The 19,049-nt window shown below is 40.2% G+C and overlaps 1 long non-coding RNA gene across 1 annotated transcript in view; it reads left to right on the forward strand.

Moving 5' to 3' along the window:
* The window catches only part of LOC149128472 (uncharacterized), a 68,017-nt gene extending 49,937 nt beyond the window's left edge, over positions 1 to 18,080 (forward strand). Inside the window, exon 3 of the long non-coding RNA XR_016213009.1 lies at positions 17,892 to 18,080. This is a non-coding gene — a long non-coding RNA (uncharacterized LOC149128472). The remainder of the gene's footprint in view (positions 1 to 17,891) is intronic.
* The last annotated feature ends 969 nt before the right edge of the window (positions 18,081 to 19,049 follow it).

Raw genomic sequence — 19,049 nt, forward strand, 5'->3', positions numbered from 1 at the left:
AGCATAGGGGTTGCCTCCTCTCTTTCCACTGTTTGTTTTAATCATGTGGCCAGTCACAGATGACCTGGGAAAGCTGCTGTTCTCTGTGACTGCATGCCAAAGATGGGTTTGGAAACAGAGTATAGAAATGGCTCTGCATGGTAAAATACAAGGAGAAATAAAAGGAACTACCAGTTTATGCATCGGAATGCAGCCCAGAAATTTACAACTTTAGGATTTTTATTGGCTGAAGAAAAGATGCAAGGTTTAAATACACTAATGTATTCTCAGTCCTCAAGGAAAACTGGGATATTTAGTGTACTCTTCAAACCATTGGGGTGGAGTTCAAATAGGTCAAGTACCCTGCATTGGTGCCATATCTGAGGCACCATGTGAGATGGATGTGCCTTGGGGTTAAACAAGGGTGGTCATGAGATACCTTTCCTGATCCAGGGCAGGAAGTAGCTGCCCCATACTGTGATCACACAGCATCTGACACATCCTCCACTTCAGCATTAGATATTTTCTTTATTAGGAAAGTTCCTTTGGTTTCCCCAAATTAGCATTGACTGCTTTCTCTCCCATTGTAAAATATATAAATATTAATTATAACATTTGAAACAATAAAAATCAGAAAAATGAACTCAAAATTTTTCTATGTATGTAAATAGACTTGGTATACTTTCAAATTCATCTCTTTATAGATACACTATTTTGTAATGTGCTTTTTAGTTGATATTATATTGAACATGTAACTATCCTGAAATATACTTTTAAACCAGATTTTAACATATATCTGTAGAGGTTGTATGTTAAAAAAATATGACTTCTGCATTCAGCTCTGACATGTAAAGAGCTTACAACTCATCACTCCCATCTTCATGATAAGAAAAATAGGCTGGCCGGCGCCGCGGCTCACTAGGCTAATCCTCCGCCTGTGGCGCCAGCACCCCAGGTTCTAGTCCTGGTTGGGGCACCAGATTTTGTCCCGGTTGCTCCTCTTCCAGTCCAGCTCTCTGCTATGGCCTGAGAAAGCAGTGGAGGATGGCCCAAGTGTTTTGGCCCCTGCACCCACATGGGAGACCAGGAGGAAGCACCTGCTCCTGGCTTCGGATCAGTGCAGCGCGCCAGCCGTAGCGGCCATTTGGGGGGTGAACCAATGGAAGGAAGACTTTTCTCTCTGTCTCTCTCTCTCACTGTCTAACTCTGCCTGTCAAAAAAGAAAAGAAAAATAAGCTAAAGAAACAGGAGAACAGTGTTGTATTAGGCTCATCAAAGGCAACAGGGCAAACTATCACTCCTATATATGGAGAGGAAAGTGATACAAAGATTCTTAGTTGAGATCAGCTTACACAAGTCAGAAGTGTCTAGGGTCAGTAACTGTTAAGAATGGTCACTTTAATTAAAAATATTTTTATTTATTTGGAAGGGAGAGTGAGAGAGCGAGAGAGAGCGAGAGAGAAACTCCCATCTGCTGGTTTACTCCCAAAATGCCTGCAACAGGCAGGGTTGGACCAATCAGGAGCTGAAATAAGGAGCCATGAATTTAATCCAAGTCTCTCATGTGGGTGGCAGCTGTCCAACTATTTGAGCCATCATCTGCTACTTACCAAGGTGTACATTAGCAGAAGACTGGAATCAGGACTTGCACCTAGGCGCTTCATTTGGGATGTAGTTCTCCTAAGTGATGTCTCAACCCTGGCACCATATGCCCACCTCTTAAGTGTTAATTTATTTTAATAACATTACTTTTATTTCAGAATAATTTTAAATTTACAGAACAAAAGTTGTGAGTTTGTTATACAAAGAATTCTCAAATACCCCTCACTGTTTTCCTCTTATTAATGCTTCATCATTTTAATGAATTGCTGGAGCAAAGTGTGGACTATCTTGAAAGGTAAAAACTCAATAGGGCTAATTAATAAGGTAAACCCCTACACTTTCATAGGTTTCATTATCTGGGAATCTGGATAATAAAATCTGCAATCCTGTTTCTTTTGATGGAGAGTGAAAAAAGAAAATAACCACAAGTTACAGTCTGGGGCAGGCAAAAAGACGATTTTGAGCTATACCAAAACCAAAGGCCTCTCCTTTAAAGGAAACTACTTTACAAAGGCCTTATATGACCTGGGAAATATGTAGCTATCTAGCTCCAGCACCCTTTAGCATTCCTGCCTAGAATGTTCAAGAAACTTTGTGAAGATCACAGCCCAGGGACACAAGTCCACGAGGAAAATGAGATTTCATCAAAAGATTATTAAATGTTTCCCATTCCCAATTTATTAACATTACATCTGTAGTAATCCAGTAAAACTATGGATTAAAACAGATAAATCTTCAATACACAGACACTGTTTAAGAAAGAGCTTATAGGGAACCCTAAAGACAACATGATTTCAGACCATGGTGAACTTTAACTAGCACTCAATAACAGAAAGATACTTGGAAAATCCTCAGATGATTGCATAATAAAGAATGCAATTGTAAAGTACACATGAGCCAGAGAGAGGTCCCATGAGAATTTTAAAAATACAATTTGATGGGCCAGCACTGAGGAGTAGTGAGTAAAGCCACTGCCTACAATGCATTCCATATAGGAGCTGCTTCCTGTCCTGCTGCTCCACTTCTGATCCAGCTCCCTGCATTACAATCATTGTTATGAATACCTCACTTTGCGATGCTAGCATTTATGTTTTCAAGAAAAAATAGTATGTATGTGTTTGTATATAATGTCTACATTTGAAGTAAATGTTGCAAAATGCTAATTGCTAGATTTTAAAAAATTTTAAAAAATCATGATAAAAAATGAACCTAAAAACAAATTGAAAGAAGAAACAACATCAAAAGAAATCCTAATGTTATATATGTACCTTGGGTGATAATATTAATACAGGTTCATCTATTGTAACAAATATACCACTCAGATGTGGGATATGGATAATGGGAGTGGTTATATGTAACAGAAGACAGGGAATATGTAGCAATTGTATCCTGTTCTCAGAGATACTTTGTGAGCAGTGCCAGTGACTTTTGTAGCATTTTGTTATGTTTTTTGACACAGTAATTCAGAAAAAAATTTGTACTAAGATAATACCTAGAGAATTTTCCTATAGTATACTGCTAGAGATTTCTTTTAAGGTGGGTATGGATGCATTAATCAGGAGTCTTTAGGTATATTTTCAACAAGGTTAATTTTCACTTCAGTGTACTGTAAACTGAATCACTCTTCTTTTCTTTTTTTAAAACATTTATTTGTTTGAAAGATAGAGGGAATAAGAGAGGGGAGAGAGAGAAAGAGGAAAAGAGAAAGAGAGAGAGAGAGAGAGAGAGAGAGAGAGGAGAGAAAGAATCCTCGATTTGGTACTCCCTAAATGGCTGCAAAGGCCAGAGCTGGACCATGCTGAATTCAGGAGCTGAAACTCCACCCAGGTTTCCTACATGGATGACATGGACCTTAGTACTTAGGCCAATTTCTGTTGCCTTTCCCAGGTACATTGCCAGGGAGCTGGATTGGAAGTGGAGCAGGTGGGACTCAAACTGGTGCTCATATGGGATGCCAGAGTCTCAGGTGTTGGCTTAATCCACTGTGCCACAATGCTGTCCCCAACATTTCTCATCTTCTTCACAGTGTATTATGAGGCATAAAGGGAAAGCTCTTATTGAAGTTTGTCTGCAGCAGATCTAGTGCCTTGAGTTGATATAAAGGGCCTTGATATCTTAAAAAAAAATCTGAGCTGTAGTCTTTGCTTTATAGTTCTCTAGGTTTGTGCACACTGGCAATAAATATACTTCTCTGGGTCTCAGGATTTGATTTAAATCTTTTCTAGCTCCAATATTCTAATACAGCTCATCTCCTAATCCAACCCAATAACCTCACAAAATAAATAAGACACTTCTGCCATAATTAGCTTTTAGAAATCTCTTGCAGTTACCAGTGACCACTAATTCAATTTCTGAATCATCATAAGCAGATTCCACAGAGGAGGTAAAAAACAAAGACACAGTACAGGGTGGACTTCAGGGAGTATTATCTTTGGAGAGCAACTCAGCAGTGACTATCACTAAGGCCTTCCAAATATAGTAGATTACATTACCCTTTACAATTATTTGATACGTATCCTGTGAAAAGACTGTTTGACACTTCTGCATCCCATTGACATTAGGCTGGATTTTGTGATTTACTTTGGCCAATGACATGTAGGTAGATGATATATATATATGGAGCAAAATCATTAAGATATATTACATGGTTCTGCCATCATTTCTTTCTCCACTATACAAGCATAGTATGTCCCAGATAATTCTTATCCTTCAGGTTGGGTTCAAGAAAGAACACAAATGGAGTAGAGCTATAGCTGACATGCAGTATGATTGAGAAAGAAAACTGTGTTTTAAGCTACTGAGATACATGATTAACTGTTACCATAACACTACCTAGTGAAAGCTCACAGATACAATAAACTGGCAAGTGCATGGACAGATCTAGCCCTGAGATGCAAGATCAGGAATTATTAGTATCTTCTAAGAGAGTAAAAAAGTTAAAGCTTACCAGAATTGTCAAATGCAGTGAATAAATCAAGATAATTGTTATCAGAGACACCATTTGGTGTGGAAACCAGGTAATGCGAGTGAAAGAATTTTCTAAATAATAGACAGCTACTTAATGATAAGATGTTATTAAGACACCATTGTGGCAAATGAGTTTAGTGTTGACTATAGAAATAATAATGTCTGTGAACTAGCAAGGCAAAAACCAAGTTGAAGAGATAAAGAAGAAAGCAGGTGTTAAAAAAAAATGACCTAAATGAAAGACCTCCACGAGTGAGATCCCAGTGGAAAGAACAGGTCATCAAAGAAGGAGGTACCTTTCTCTGAAGGGAGGAGAGAACTTCCACTTTGACTATGACCTTGTCTAAAAATGATCAGAGTGGGTAAACTCAAAAGGCTTCCATAGCCTTGGCAACTCATGACAAGAGCCTCGGGTGATTACTGACGCCATAAACAAGAGTGTCAATTTGTTACGTCAACAACAGGAGTCACTGTACACTTACTCCTCATGTAGGATCTCTGTCCTTAATGTGCTGTACATTGTGATTTAATGCTATAACTAGTACTCAAACAGTATTTTTCACTTTGTGTTTCTGTGTGGGTGCAAACTGTTGAAATCTTTACTTAATATATGCTAAACTGATCTTCTGTATATAAAGAGAATTGAAAATGAATCTTGATGTGAATGGAAGGGGAGAGAGAGTGGGAAAGGGGAGGGTTGCGGTGGGAGGGAAGTTGTGGAGGGGGGAAGCCATTGTAATCCATAAGCTGTACTTTGGAAATTTATATTCATTAAATAAAAGTTAAAAAAATGAAGATATCCAGATGAGGAACTTTTTAGGAGAATTGCCTTTCCTTTAGATAAATAGTTCTGTTGATTGTAAGTCTTTATGTTAAGCTTGAAGATGTAGGTATCTTGATCCCAGCATTGTTACAAAGCAGACTCTGGCTGCTTTATCACAGAAAGAAGTATCAACATCTTGCTCCTACTAAACGGCCCTGTATTACAGTCTTTGTAATTCACATGGGGAGGAGACAGTCAGAGATGGGACCTCCAGAATTCAAGTGCCACCTCCTTGATTGATTGCAAACCATTCACTGTACCAGTGGTGGAAAGGGCTCTAGGGTGGGAGACCTGGCTCTATCTGTCTGATAAGAACATAGAATGATAAAGTAGATTTTTCCAAGTGTCTTGATATTTCCCATTTTTAGAAAAAAATCCTTTCCAGCTTTCATCACCACTTTATCACATTTTTCTGTGTAATTGGAGCTGTGGGGTTAGACTAAATTAATCTCTACTTTGTTAGGCAAGACTGGTCCTCAGCAGTATCTGAGAGACTGAAAGTAACAGAAATCTCAAAAGGAGAGTTGGGAGAAATGTTGTCTTAATGATGCGTGGCTAAATGTAGAGTTATCCAGGATGGCGTGAAGGCTATCACCCTTACCTAGAAGCAAATCTCACTATTGTACTCTCCTGTGAGATTCCCACTTTTAGGGTAAAGGCTGGGGTACAGTTTGTCGTACTCATGCTTTATGGAGGTCACTCTGGAGGCACAATTTCTCAAACATGCCATTCCACTGCAAGGATTTCCCTGCTGGCCTTTTGTTTCCTTTTATTTTTTTACAATTACTATAAAGAGAACAGATTTCATGTATTTCATAGATACAATTCAAAGAATATAATGATAGTTCCCCCTCCTTCCTTGCCTTCTTTTTATCTTGTTTAAGTTTTGCAATAGCATATTTTTGATTTACTTTATAATCACAGGCTTAATGCTCCACTAAATAGTTCAACAAATTCTTTTCATGGCAAACTCTTTCCTATCTTCCAAAGTGCAGTCCTAAGGTTCTTCAGACTTTCCTGACCTGCAGTGTGACTTCACACATATTACCCTGAACATAATTCAGAAGTTGCTCTTTTTCCTCCACTAGCATTTAACTCTACCCAGTCCTGAGACTACATGGTGTTCAGCACTGTTTCCTCAGAGGTTGGTAATATGTCTGGCATGTGACAAGTGCTCAATAAATGCTGAATGAATCATTATACTTTTTCTATAATCTCATTTTCCTAACTTTTCATTTTGGATGAGGGCCTGTCCCCAGAGCATGTTCCTTCTCTATTACTGAGCCCTGCCGCTACATCCAGATGCCGTCATGGTTCCAAGACAGGAATGATAACTTTTGCCAGGAAATAGAGATGGAGAGAGGGGCAGGATTCACAGAGGGTCTATTTCACAAGTTGCTGTCTTAAAGGATAAATAGCAGTTTGTGATACACAGGAGGTAATAGGAAAACATGTGCAAACACAGAGAAACATAAAACATAAATGTTACCATTTGTTGAGCATATATTTTGTGATATTGTCATAGGAAATTTATGTACAACTCCTCTCAGTCTGGCACGGATTTATAGGAACAGACTACTTTTCCAGCATTCCAAAGAGAACTTCCATGTCAAAAACAAGTTGTTGCTCACAGAAACTCAGTGATATGCCCAAGTCCACACAACTTGAGACAGAATGGGAGTTCCAATCCACCCAGGTCTTTTCACCACTCAGGGTGATGGCTATGGTTAGAAATTTTGCTCTGGCTCTTATTCAATATCAAATAAAATGTGTGTATTTGATTCTATAAATCTCTATGATCTTTTTTTCTCTAAAATCTGAACTTTATGTTTGCTGTATTCTCTCAAAAAGCAGGAAGGCATAGTACTTAACACAGTGGGATTCACAGCCACAGGGTTTTGGTCTCAGTCTCAACTGTGGAGCTTCAGGTGCTGCCTAACGCATTCTCACACTCTTCTGAGTGTGCGAATATGTGTAGTATTCATAGTGTTAACGGCAATTCACAAGCTGTTTTGTGCTGTTTCAGACTCATAAGTGGGCTTGAAATGATCAAATTGCAAAACCCAAAGTTGGGGATGATGGGAAACTGTAACCAATACAACCTGTTTGCCTTCTTGCCTGCACTAGCTAGCATGGAAGTTCCTGCCCCACAGGGGGCACTGTGGTCTACAACTCGATGGAATGCCATAGTAGCTGGTGAGAACAAATGGGAATCGTGGAGACACCTAGTAGCTGCCGCTGACCTTCAGCAGGAGGCACACTGGGGAAAGGGTTTTTACAGATTATTCCCCAGGGAGGGCGAGCAGCAGGATTTGGAACCTGTGTATGCCATGGAGTGAGGAATGTCCAGAATCACATTTCTGTGGGGGAGATTGTACAGGTGTCGTCACATCGCCCCTTCACAAGGTGTTCTGTGCATCTACCTTCTCAACTTTAAATCACTTCATTAATTTATGGGTCCTTTCTACTTAGAATACACATTTAATCATTTTCCAAGAGTTAATAAAAAAGGGAATGGCAAAGTATGCTGTCAATAAGTAATTTATAAATCTTAATTAAGGCATTATCTTTTTTTTTCTTTCAAAGTTTACTGATTTTATTTATTTGGAAGGGAGAGAGAAAGAGATCTTTCTTCCAGTAGTTCACCTCTGAATTCCCAAACAGCCAGGTGGAAGCCAGGAGCCAGCAACCCAAGCCAATGCTCCCACCTGGGTGGCAGAGACCTGACAGCTTTAGCCATCACCTGCTGTCCCCCCTCCTCCCAAGGTGTGCATTAATAAGAAACTGGATTGGAAGCAGAGGAGGGACTCAATCCCAGCACTCTGATATTGGATGTGGGTGTCCCAAACAGTGGCTTAATCTGCTGTACCACAACACCTGCCCCACGCATCTTCTTAAAGAGGTAAATCTGGCTTTCAACTTTTCTCTGGAAATGTCTACTCTTTCCTACATGTCACAGTTCAGTGGAATCATTTACCAATATTATACAATGATGCTTATTGATGGCTGTGTGGCCTTCCCAACCTCTCACCTCACTCTTCAAAACAGTAAAATTGTTTTTGTAGATTAAGAAATGGAGGCTCGTAGAATTGAACAATGCCACAATCCCCAGATGCTTAGATCAGAGCTTGGAGTCAGACAGATCTCTGGTTAGGTCCAGCAGTGCTGTGGAGTAGCAAAGTCATTCAAGCTCTTTGTACTTCCTGTGTAAAATGGAGATATTCATAATGTTTGCCTCACAGGGTTGTTAGAGAGTCACATGGATAGTATGTCAGAGACTTAGTCCATTCCACGTGGTAAGAATCACAGAGTGGTGACTGTCCAGGGACAATTGAATGTGTCTATAATCGGATGTCCTCTTTAGTGTGACTACCAGAGGGCTTTTTCAGTTCCACGTGCCATGGCTGTAAATAGTGATTTGAACAGCGATTGAACTTTCGTGCATGTCAGGCCATGAATCCTCTCCACAACTTATAAAATGGCAAGATTTTCTCCACTCTACAGACACAAAAACAGATTCAGAAAGATGCTTAAATTGTGCAGCCGTTTGGCAGACCTAGTGTTTGCCCAAGAGTTTCCCTAACTCCAAGTTCAGATTTCTTTCTCCTGCAGTTCAAGGAGGTGAATTAAGAGAATCTGCTCAGTTCACTGAGGTTATCAGCTGGATTAAATTACCCTGACAATCATGCCTTAACACACCACAGCAAGTTGATTTGATCAATTCAGGCCAATTTCTGGTAAGTCTGGGCAGGCTTTAAGGAGGAAGTAACTTCTGGTTTGAGCTTTGAGAGGATACCATGTATATTTTTCAAATAATGATATGTGTTAGTATTTAAATTTTTTAAAAAATTAGTTGAAAGGCAGAGAGACAGAAAGACAGAAACAGAGAAAACTCCATCTCCTGGTTCACTTCCCAAAGGCTGGGCCAGGCAGAAACCAGGAATGGAGAATGCAAATCAGGTCTTCCAGATGGGTGGCAGGGACCAAACTACTTTAACCATCATCACCTGTACCTCTCAGGGTGTTTATTAGCAGGAAGCTGGAATTGGAAGCATAGTTTAGGGATTCAAATCTATATGCTCCAATCTGCGCTTTGGGCATCCCAAGTGGTGTCTTCACCCCTGCACCAAACACCCACTCTAGGACTGTTTAAATTGGAGGTAAGGAGGTGGGTATATAGTGCAGAGGAGTAAGGGGAGGCAGGATGAAAGAAGTCCCTAAACTCCAAGACTAGTGCTTTTGGGAAGGGGAATGAGAGAATTCAGAGAGCCCTTGAGAAGGCATCGAGGAACCCGTTTGCCTTTGGAATGGTTTGAAACCCCTTGAAACAGGAAACCTCTGAAAGGTATTCAAGTAATTGTTCAGCATTCTCTATCAACAAGTTTATGGAAATGACATCTCCTCTAGCAATTTGATTAATAGAGCACAAAAATGCTTAATTAAATAGAATTATTGAATTGAATTCAACTCTGTTGCTATGCAGAGCAGTTTTTTCCTATTGCATTTATTAAAGAACTAGTTGGATGGCAGGATGTAATTAAAAGCTAATATTAAACTCTTTAAGAGAATCAGTACAATTGCAAGAAAATTTAACCTATGAGTTGAATATATGCATATTATTTTCAGGGATATGGGAGTAATATTTTTGTACATGTTTTAGTATTTTCTAAAACAAGGTTGTAGAAAATAATTTCCAAGATGTTGAAACTGATGTATGTCATTGATGTAGAATAGCATGCTCTTCCAAACTTTAATGATGAATTTCCCAGGACAGGTTGATAATACCTGCCAGTGGACAGGCTACTCCAGACATTACAAACCTGAGAAATAGACTATCTAAAACATGCTTTCCCTGCTAATCAACCTATACCCATGGCACCATGTGTGTTCATGGACACCAACAAGTCACTGTTTGGAATAGTGATCAAATTCTCAACAGAAAAAGATAAGATCCATGTAGAACCCCACAGGGGATCAGTACAGTTGGGAGAAATAAGGGCAATAGTCAAGGTTCTACTCCTTAGCCAGAATGGGCCGGCAGATATATTTTCTGACAGCAAATACTCAGTACAAGTATCAAAGACAATCCCTTTAACCTGACCAATAAGCCAATTGACCAGATGTTCACAACACTTAAAGAGCTGAGAATAGAAAACACCCATGGTATATCGCACACATAAGATCACATACTGAGTTACCTGGCTTTATTTTCCAAGGCAATGAAAAGGTTGATCTTCTTATCTCCAGCAACATGGCTTCCATTGGACACCTAGAACAAGCCCGTATTCTACACCAAAAATTTCATATGTCAGCAAGCAACATAAAATTGCTTTTCCTGGAGCTAACAATGAGCCAATGCAAACACCTAATATGCTCTTGCAAGAATTGTGCCCCACCCCCCCTTGTTAGGCTCACTGCAACAAGCAGGAGTGAACCTGTGAGGCCTTGCTCCTAATAAGCTCTGGCAAGTGGATGTCACCCACATTAACTCCTTTGGTAAACTTAAGTTTGCCCATGTGGTGGTAGATACTTATTCAAAGGCTGTATTTGCAACAGCACAATGTGGAGAAAAGGCTAGTAATGTGATAAAGGCGGTTAAGTCAGCCATGTTGGTACTCGGTGTCCCCTGGACAATAACTGATAATAGGCCAGTGTATACATCACAGGAATTTAATTCCTTCCTGAGGTCCTGGAACATAGTCTGCTACAGGTATCCCATACAACCCATAAGGACAGGCAATCATGGAAAGAACTCATAGGATAATTAAAGCTCTCTTACAAAGAAAAACAATCATATGCCCCTAGACCCACAGCTTGCTTTGAGGTCCTTTTCACTATTAATTTTCTTACTTTTGATTCCCAAAGGGTCAGCCCAGCTTATAAACACTGGGGATCCTTTCCATCCCAGACCCCAGCCCCTATGATTAGGTGGAAAGGTGGAAAGACTCCCTGACAGAAGAATGGAAGGGACCACACCCTCTGCTAACCAAGGGTCAAGGATATGCTTATGTCTTTCTAGAGAATGTGGGACAGCCCATTTGAGTACAAGCCAGAAACATCAAGCCTGAAACTCAGTCAACCAGAGCCAGCAGAACAAGACTGAGAGTCTGCCTTGTTAGCGGATGCACCTGCTACCGATTATCAAGTTGCTGCCCTATCATCCTGCCCTGAGGAACTGCCCACAGCCATATCCATTACTGTTTTATACCCTACTTAGCTCTGATCAGCCACTCAAACTCCCCTCAGTCTGCGTACAGTCATGCTATTCCTGATTACCATTGTTCCTCATTCCTACCCCTATCTGAGCAAGCAATCCTGTGGTCTCCAGTTTTGAGTGCTGGTTAGTCAACAACGGGTAAGATCCCCTGGGGAACAACCTAAGACAGATACCCATCTGCATACAGAGACCACATGGAAACGGGGTCAACAATGGTATGACCAAGAATCATGCCTCCCATTGCTCAAAAATAAATGAAAAAGGGGAAATGTGGTAGAATGAGAAGGCCATGTGAAAATGGCTGCTGGCAAGCCAGCATCAGTTACTCAGGAATGGCTTCGGAAACCACATGGCAAAGGAGCCTGCCTGGCAACAGGCTGTGATTGGTTAGGGCATATACCACCCCTTGACCAGATTGGCTGCCTTGGCTATATAAGCTGCTGTACCAACTGAAATAAATGAGTCTGCGGGCTGCTTGCTTCTGGCCCACTTTCTCCCGACTCCCAGGGTCTGTGTGGTGATTCTGTGCCTCTTGCCCCCACTGTGCTCCTCCTCTTCTCTCAGAACAAATCCACAGCAACACTTCCTTGCTTTCATTGAGTATGAGGAGCCAGAAAAGTAAACAGAGACTTGAAAGAAGTGTTTATTTTTCAATAGCAGAACTGTGTTTAGATGTGAGAGTTGAAGAGAGAAGGTGCAGTCCACAAGAGTGTTTTTGAAGGACTGATACGATTTAGCCATGTAGATCAAGGCCTGGTTATGTGCTGTGCAGACTTCTAGCACAAAAGAGTATGGTGAAGTCACTTCATCAGCAGCAGCAACAATTGGAGCAACAGTATCAACAACAACAAAGCACAGCTCCATAGGGATGGAACTTTGAACTTCCAGTGTGGTGCGATAATGGGAGACACAAGGCATACCATCAGGGATACATTTACTGGGCTAATGAGCTTGTATTGCCTTTTCAAGGTAATGAAGACCCAGGGATGGACATCAATGATTTTTGTTAATTTATGTTTTAAATTTAAAGAAAAAAATAATTTACTGGCTTCTAAAGTTGAAAAGGATACAGGGTGACTATAAGCATTCAGGGATGAGAACTAAAGACTTGACATTGCCAGGATCCTTCATTGCTTATCCCTCTTCTCCGAATCCAGCCACAGCCTCTCTTGCTATACACAGCCTTTCCCACATGGCAGAAGCTATGGAAAGAAGTCTAATTTCTCAGCATCTGTGTTATTGTTCTAGGGAAAGACTTTGATTGGCTTTGCTCAGACCAATCACTGCCGACAGAGTGGGTATGAAAAAGCTCACCTCAGAGGATGGGTATGAGAACAGCAGGGTGTGATCAGTCCTGGACTGATGCGGTGACAAAAGGAATAGTGAGGACAGATGGGGTCAAAGACACAAAGGAGGCAGAGATCATCTAACTGGGGGATTATGTGGAGGGAGATGGGAAAGGAATGAGGGTATAAGCAGTAATGTTGCTTCAGTTCCTTACTTGACAAACTGATACATTGTGGTCTAATTTACTGAGGTATAGGGCAGTTTATTTGGGGAAATAGGAAATTTAATCTTTATATTTTACTACCCATTGTTATTTAAACATTTTCTCTGATTAGTTTTCAAAAGTAATTGTCACTTTTGATTTAAAAACTCACAATCAAAATAAACCTTCATTTATAATATCTGAAATGGGTGATGCCTTAACTAACAGAGGTCTTCAATAGCAGGTTAACAGATGGAATGACCTTCTAATAACTAGGCTGGGAAAGGCAGTTGGGAGAATTCCTAGAGGGAAAGGTTGTGTTGTGCCTAATAAGATGGCTCAGTGAGGGTCGGGTCTATTCCCTGATGTTTATGAGGGCAAAGACAGTTTGTACTGAAACTAAACAGGTAGATCTCTTGACAATTTTTTTTTTCAATTTAGAAATTTAGTATGATTGCAAGCATACTAAATATAATAAGACTCCATTTATTTTTGTTTATAGTTGAACACAGTTCATATCTTTGAATAATTCAAGCTGTCCAGTAGTTTGAGCTAATAGGATTCATTGAATTTTTGACTCGAAACATTGAACTACAGCATTTGCTGTGCATATAGTGCCTCTGTGCACCATCTTTCCCCTGCTTCAAATGCCCTTTATCATATTCCCTGCTGGGCAAATTCTAACTTGTCTTTTAAGATGGAATTCAAATGTCACTTCTCCCCTGTGGAGACTTCCCTGGGACAAAATCACTTTTTTCCTGTGATTTACCAAGAGGCAACACAGAGGGTAAGAGCAGGCAATTTGATTTGACTTGTGTTCTAGTCCACTTCTGTGAAATACTGAGTAAATTATTTAACATCTCTGGGCCTCAGTTTGCTTATTATGTAATGCAGTTCATAACAGTGGCTTATAAGGTCATTGTGAAGACCAGATATAATGGACAAAAAATGGTTAGCAGAGCATTTGGCAGATAAATTCTCAGTAAATGATAGATAAATGAACAAATGGGCAGAAGATGGTTAGCCTCATAATTAGATTCAGGTTGGGACAACCACATCATCTGTCACAGTGTCTGGGTTTGAGTCCTGGCTCAGCTGCTGATTCCTGCTTCCTGTCAATGCATGCCAAAGGAGGCAGCGGGCAATGGCTCAAGAACTTGGGTCCCTACCACCCAAGTGAGAGATTGAGTTTCCAGATTCTGGCATGGCTCAGTCCTGGCTGTTGTGAGCCTTAGAGGAGTAAATCAGCAGATGGAAGGTCTCTTGTGTCTGTCTCTCTTTCCTGTGGTGAATGAGTAAATACATGAAATAAAAAAAATAGGCATAAAAGAATGACTCATGATAGGAAACTTTGACTTGGTATGTTTGGTTACTTGATGGTAATTATTTTACAGTGGAAATCATGGCATTCAGGTGAATGTCTTCACATTTATTGAGCAGTTTGATGTATCAAGGGGTTTATTGTTTCTCAGTACTGCATTTCTCCTTTTCTTAGTATGATCATGGTTACACTTTTCAAATGGTGAAAGACTAGTAAGTTCAAGTACTTTACAGATTGTACTAATCTGTTTTGGAATTTGGGAATTCCATCCCTCCTTCAGGGTATACTTGAAATTGGTTTAGCTCATCCTAGTGACTTACACACTACTGGACATAGTGGCTGTTACTAGAATGAGCACAGGATGCAAGATAGACCAATAGGAGTCCTTTGTTGAAATGTATGTGTGGAACTTGGATGAAAGAGGCTGTCTTTTCTGCTGGGAGTTTATCATCCTGTGGCCATTTTACTTCCTCTCCTCACTGCTACACAGAGGAAACCATCTATAGCAGGCGAGAGTGTCGTCAACAAGCATGAGAAAACAGTCTTGACAATGTGTGAGTCCCTGAGACCTAATCTTTCCTTGCACTTCCTCCACAGGTGATCTATATATTCCTTCATTATTCCTCCCTTAAAATAGTTTGAGTTGGGGTTTTTGACTCAGTTTTTACTCAGGACTCACTGAACTTGAATATCTGCTTTAGTATCTTTAACACCATCTTATGAGAGAGATGTTGTTCATTTCTTCTTTTTAGTTGTGAAACCAGGCCATAGAAACAGTGACCTGTGCAGGGATCCTGTCATGGGTTAAATTCAACCCATGCTGCTTTGATTGCTTCTGTTGACATGTGACTCTGATATCTGCTTGTGCCCTTGATCTTCCTAAATGCCACTGTGTATGCTGTCTCTCTGTGCACACCTGTCCTCACAGAATCATGGGTAGGAGCCCCTTTGTTTAGTCAACTCTCTTTTTGTCTAATTCAACCATTTTGGCAGGTATTTCATGTTTAAACTTGTTCTCACTCCCTTTGTAAGTAACTCAGAGACTATGAAGAGTCTCCTTGCCAGGCTGCCTCTGACCTGTCCTGCAATGAGTCCATTAATCTCCCAGACTGTGAGGGAGGATGTGACTGCCCCAGACAGCATTTCTTAACAGACAGTGAAGACAGCCAGAGGACATGCCTGGAATTTCAATTGCAGTGGCTGCTCACGAAAGAAGGCTTCGGTCTAGAAGGAAAAGGAAGCTGGCAACTTTATTTAGTTTATGGATTTGTTACATACAGAGAGAATATATAAGGTGATGATCTGATAATTCATGAGATGAGAGTGTTCATTTCCAACTGTAGGAGAAATTCTAGGAGCAGAGGAAGAGATCCAAGATGTAGTGTGCATATCTGCCTACATGTTTGTTCTATATTCTTATGAATGATTCAAATTACACCCAAATGTGTTGATAGCTATATCCTGACTTATAACTATCTACTATTTTCCTTATCCACATCAAAGGCTACAATAGTATCTTTTAGTATTTTAGTTATTAGTTTTATTCCTAAAATAGTTTCTCATACTATTATGAATGAGCTAGAATCTGATTCTCAATCTGCATCTTAAGGGGTTCTGGATCAGCTTTATATGTCTTCACCTTAAGGATATATGGATAATAATTTTGGGTAAGGTCTCTTTATGATAATCATATTTTTAATATTCCTTAGTTCATTCCTCAAATGAGGAATGAGAAAATAACAAATGAGATGAATGACAGTCATCTCAAATGACTGTGTCAACTGGAGGCTCTAAACCAGGATCTGGAAACTTAATCCAGATCTCCCACCTGCTTGGCAGGAATATAATGACTTGAACATCACTTGCTGTTTCCCAAGATGTGAGTTAGTAGGAAACTGGAGTTGGGAACAGAGCTAGAACTTTGAACCCAAGCACTGTGATATGAGACATGGGTGTCCTAAGCAGAATCTGAACTGCTGAGTCAAATGTCTGCTCCACACTTGAAGTTTCGTGTTCAGTGTTGTCTTTCTGGCTAGACTGCAAATACTAGGCAATGCTTGTAAGAGTTTTGTACATTTGTGTTTATTGAATGTTCTTTTAAAGAAATGATGGACTATCATCTCCCATATCCTGTCACCAGCTGACTGGAGATTGGAAAACGGGGCATAGGTAGCCTCTCATATACTCCACTGTGGTAGACACCCCTCATGACTTACCCTGAGTGAGACATGGCCCTGGTAAGAATTCACATTATTCCTCAGGAGTTTAGGGGCAGAAAGTAGATTACGAGCTACTATATATCTAGACTTCTTTTCCTTAACATTTTATTTGTTTTTTTTTTTATTTTAATTTTAGTTTTTTACAGATTCAATGTATTTTGTAGATATAATTTCTAAGAACATAGTAATATTCCTTTCTCCCTCCCTCCCCCACTTCCCTTCCACCCTCCTTCCTTCTCTCTTTACTGCTTTTTAATTTTTTTTTTAGTTTTTAGATAACATATTTTAAATTTACATTAAAGTAAAAAGGCTTAATACTTTGTCAAGAAGTTTAACAAATAAAAAAACAAAGAGCCTAGTTTAGTGGGAATATAGATAGCAGCCATAAACAATAATTAGAAAAATGGCCAGTTCATATATTCAATAATTTTTAAAGTAATCACAGATCATGAAAACTATCATAGTATAACATTCTTAATTATTGGTTTGACAAAAGTATAAAAAAACGTTTTACAGAATTATATTTGCGGCAATACTGATACACACAGACATTTCTTTTTTTTCTTCTAGTACTCATCCTATTCTAGTAGGGTGATATATTTTCATAACTGCTTCTTCTATTGCACTGTCAGCTACTAAAGCCTGGGGATAGAGTCTTACTCATTGACAAGTACATTTACTAGCACACAGTTACAATTAAAACTACTACTATTTGTTGAGCACTGACTATGGGCTGCATATTGCACTAAGCATTTTATATACTTTTTTTTTTATTCTTCACAACATCCTATAAAGTAGATACCACTATTATAACCATTTTAGAGATGAGAAAACTGAGAGTAACAGGGAATTTTAAGTACCTTACTAAAGATTTTAAATACCAAACCATAAATAAGGAATGGATTCAAACTCAGGATGTATAGCTCTAAAAATCACATCTTAACCAATACTGCTACTCAATATATCATTTTCATTCAATGTAAATAGAGATTAATGGGTATGCCCTGTCTAGGGTCCAAGAGAAAGGAGGACACTTTTAGATAAGGTGAGGGAGTATCTAGGCCATTAGGCAGACATTATTATACCTTAGAACGTGGGTGTCTAGAAGAGAGGAGGGAGCAGGACAAGTTCCCCTGATGCAGGGGTTTAAACTCAAGTCGGGTGGGGGGGGGGTTGGCTGGCGCTGTGGTGCAGCAGGTTAACACCCTGGCCTAAAGTGCCAGCATCCCATATGGACGCTGGTTCTAGTCCCAGCTGCTCTACTTCTGATCCAGGTCTCTGCTATGGCCTGGGAAAACAGTAAGAAGATGGCCCAAGTCCTTGGACCTCTGCACCTGTGTGGGAGACCCGGAAGAAGCTCCTGGCTCCTGGCTTCAGATCGCGCAGCTCTGGCTGTTGTAGCCATCTGGGGAGTGAACCATCAGATGGAAGGACCCCCCCCCCCCCCGCTTTTCCGCTCTGTGTAACTCTGACTTTCAAATAAATAAATATATCTTTAACAAAAATAAACTCAAGCAGGGTGCCTTGTGCTGGGGAAACAGTAAGTTCCTGGTAGTTGGTAATGGTGGTAGAGTGACAGTCTCAGGTCATATTGTCTATCATACAGTTTAAGAGCAAGAGAGCTATAAAGTCAGAAAGCCTGACACATGGTAAGTGCTCAATCCAGGACAGCTGTCCATCACCACCCTTTGAGAGTATTTCAAGCATTCAGAGCAAATGCTATGCAGACACCAACATCAGGACACTGGCACTTGTACATTCTCATAAAGTTCTCTAAAGGCAGGAACTTAATCAGAAGAGCCCGGTTCTTTCTCAGAACTAAGTGCTTTCTCTCTACCCAGTTTGGCACATGGAGCTGCCATGCTTGTGAGAATATCTGGCTCCAAGAAAAGGGAAAATCTTGTCTGACCCAGCGCTGAGTCCTTCCCTCACTGCTGGCCATTTCTGTGAATAAGCTATGTCTGTTTCCATTTCTCTTATCCATTAACCCACGCAAGGCAACTCTCTGGCTAATTGAATTCTTTAGAAGGCTGCCTTCTGTGATTAGGTGTCCTGCAGCCCGAGCTGAGAGGAGGAACGGAACAGGCAGGGAGGCAAACATCTTGGTGAGTGCGATTCAATCTGCTGCTAAATTTAATCTGTACATTTCTGGTTTCTGTTCTCATTTGCCACCTGCAGTGATATGTTTAAAATGCTCCCGACACATCACCAAGGTGGGCAGTGTGCCAAGACCAAGGCTGCCCATTTCTGCTTCATTTTATATATATCCCTGGTGAATTTCAGGTAGTGTTTTCTTTTTCTCTCCATATCTGCAATTCTACATTTTGGAAAGAGAAGAGACTGTGTTATCTGCCAGAAATGGGGTCTCTGAAATGGATTTGAACAACACTAGACCTCCTTAAATTTTACTCTGTCCAGAAGAAACTTGGTAG

The sequence above is a fragment of the Oryctolagus cuniculus genome, chromosome 1 (assembly GCF_051225735.1).
Source record: "Oryctolagus cuniculus isolate XC-2025 breed Fujian yellow rabbit chromosome 1, ASM5122573v1, whole genome shotgun sequence".
Classification (NCBI taxonomy): domain Eukaryota; kingdom Metazoa; phylum Chordata; class Mammalia; order Lagomorpha; family Leporidae; genus Oryctolagus; species Oryctolagus cuniculus.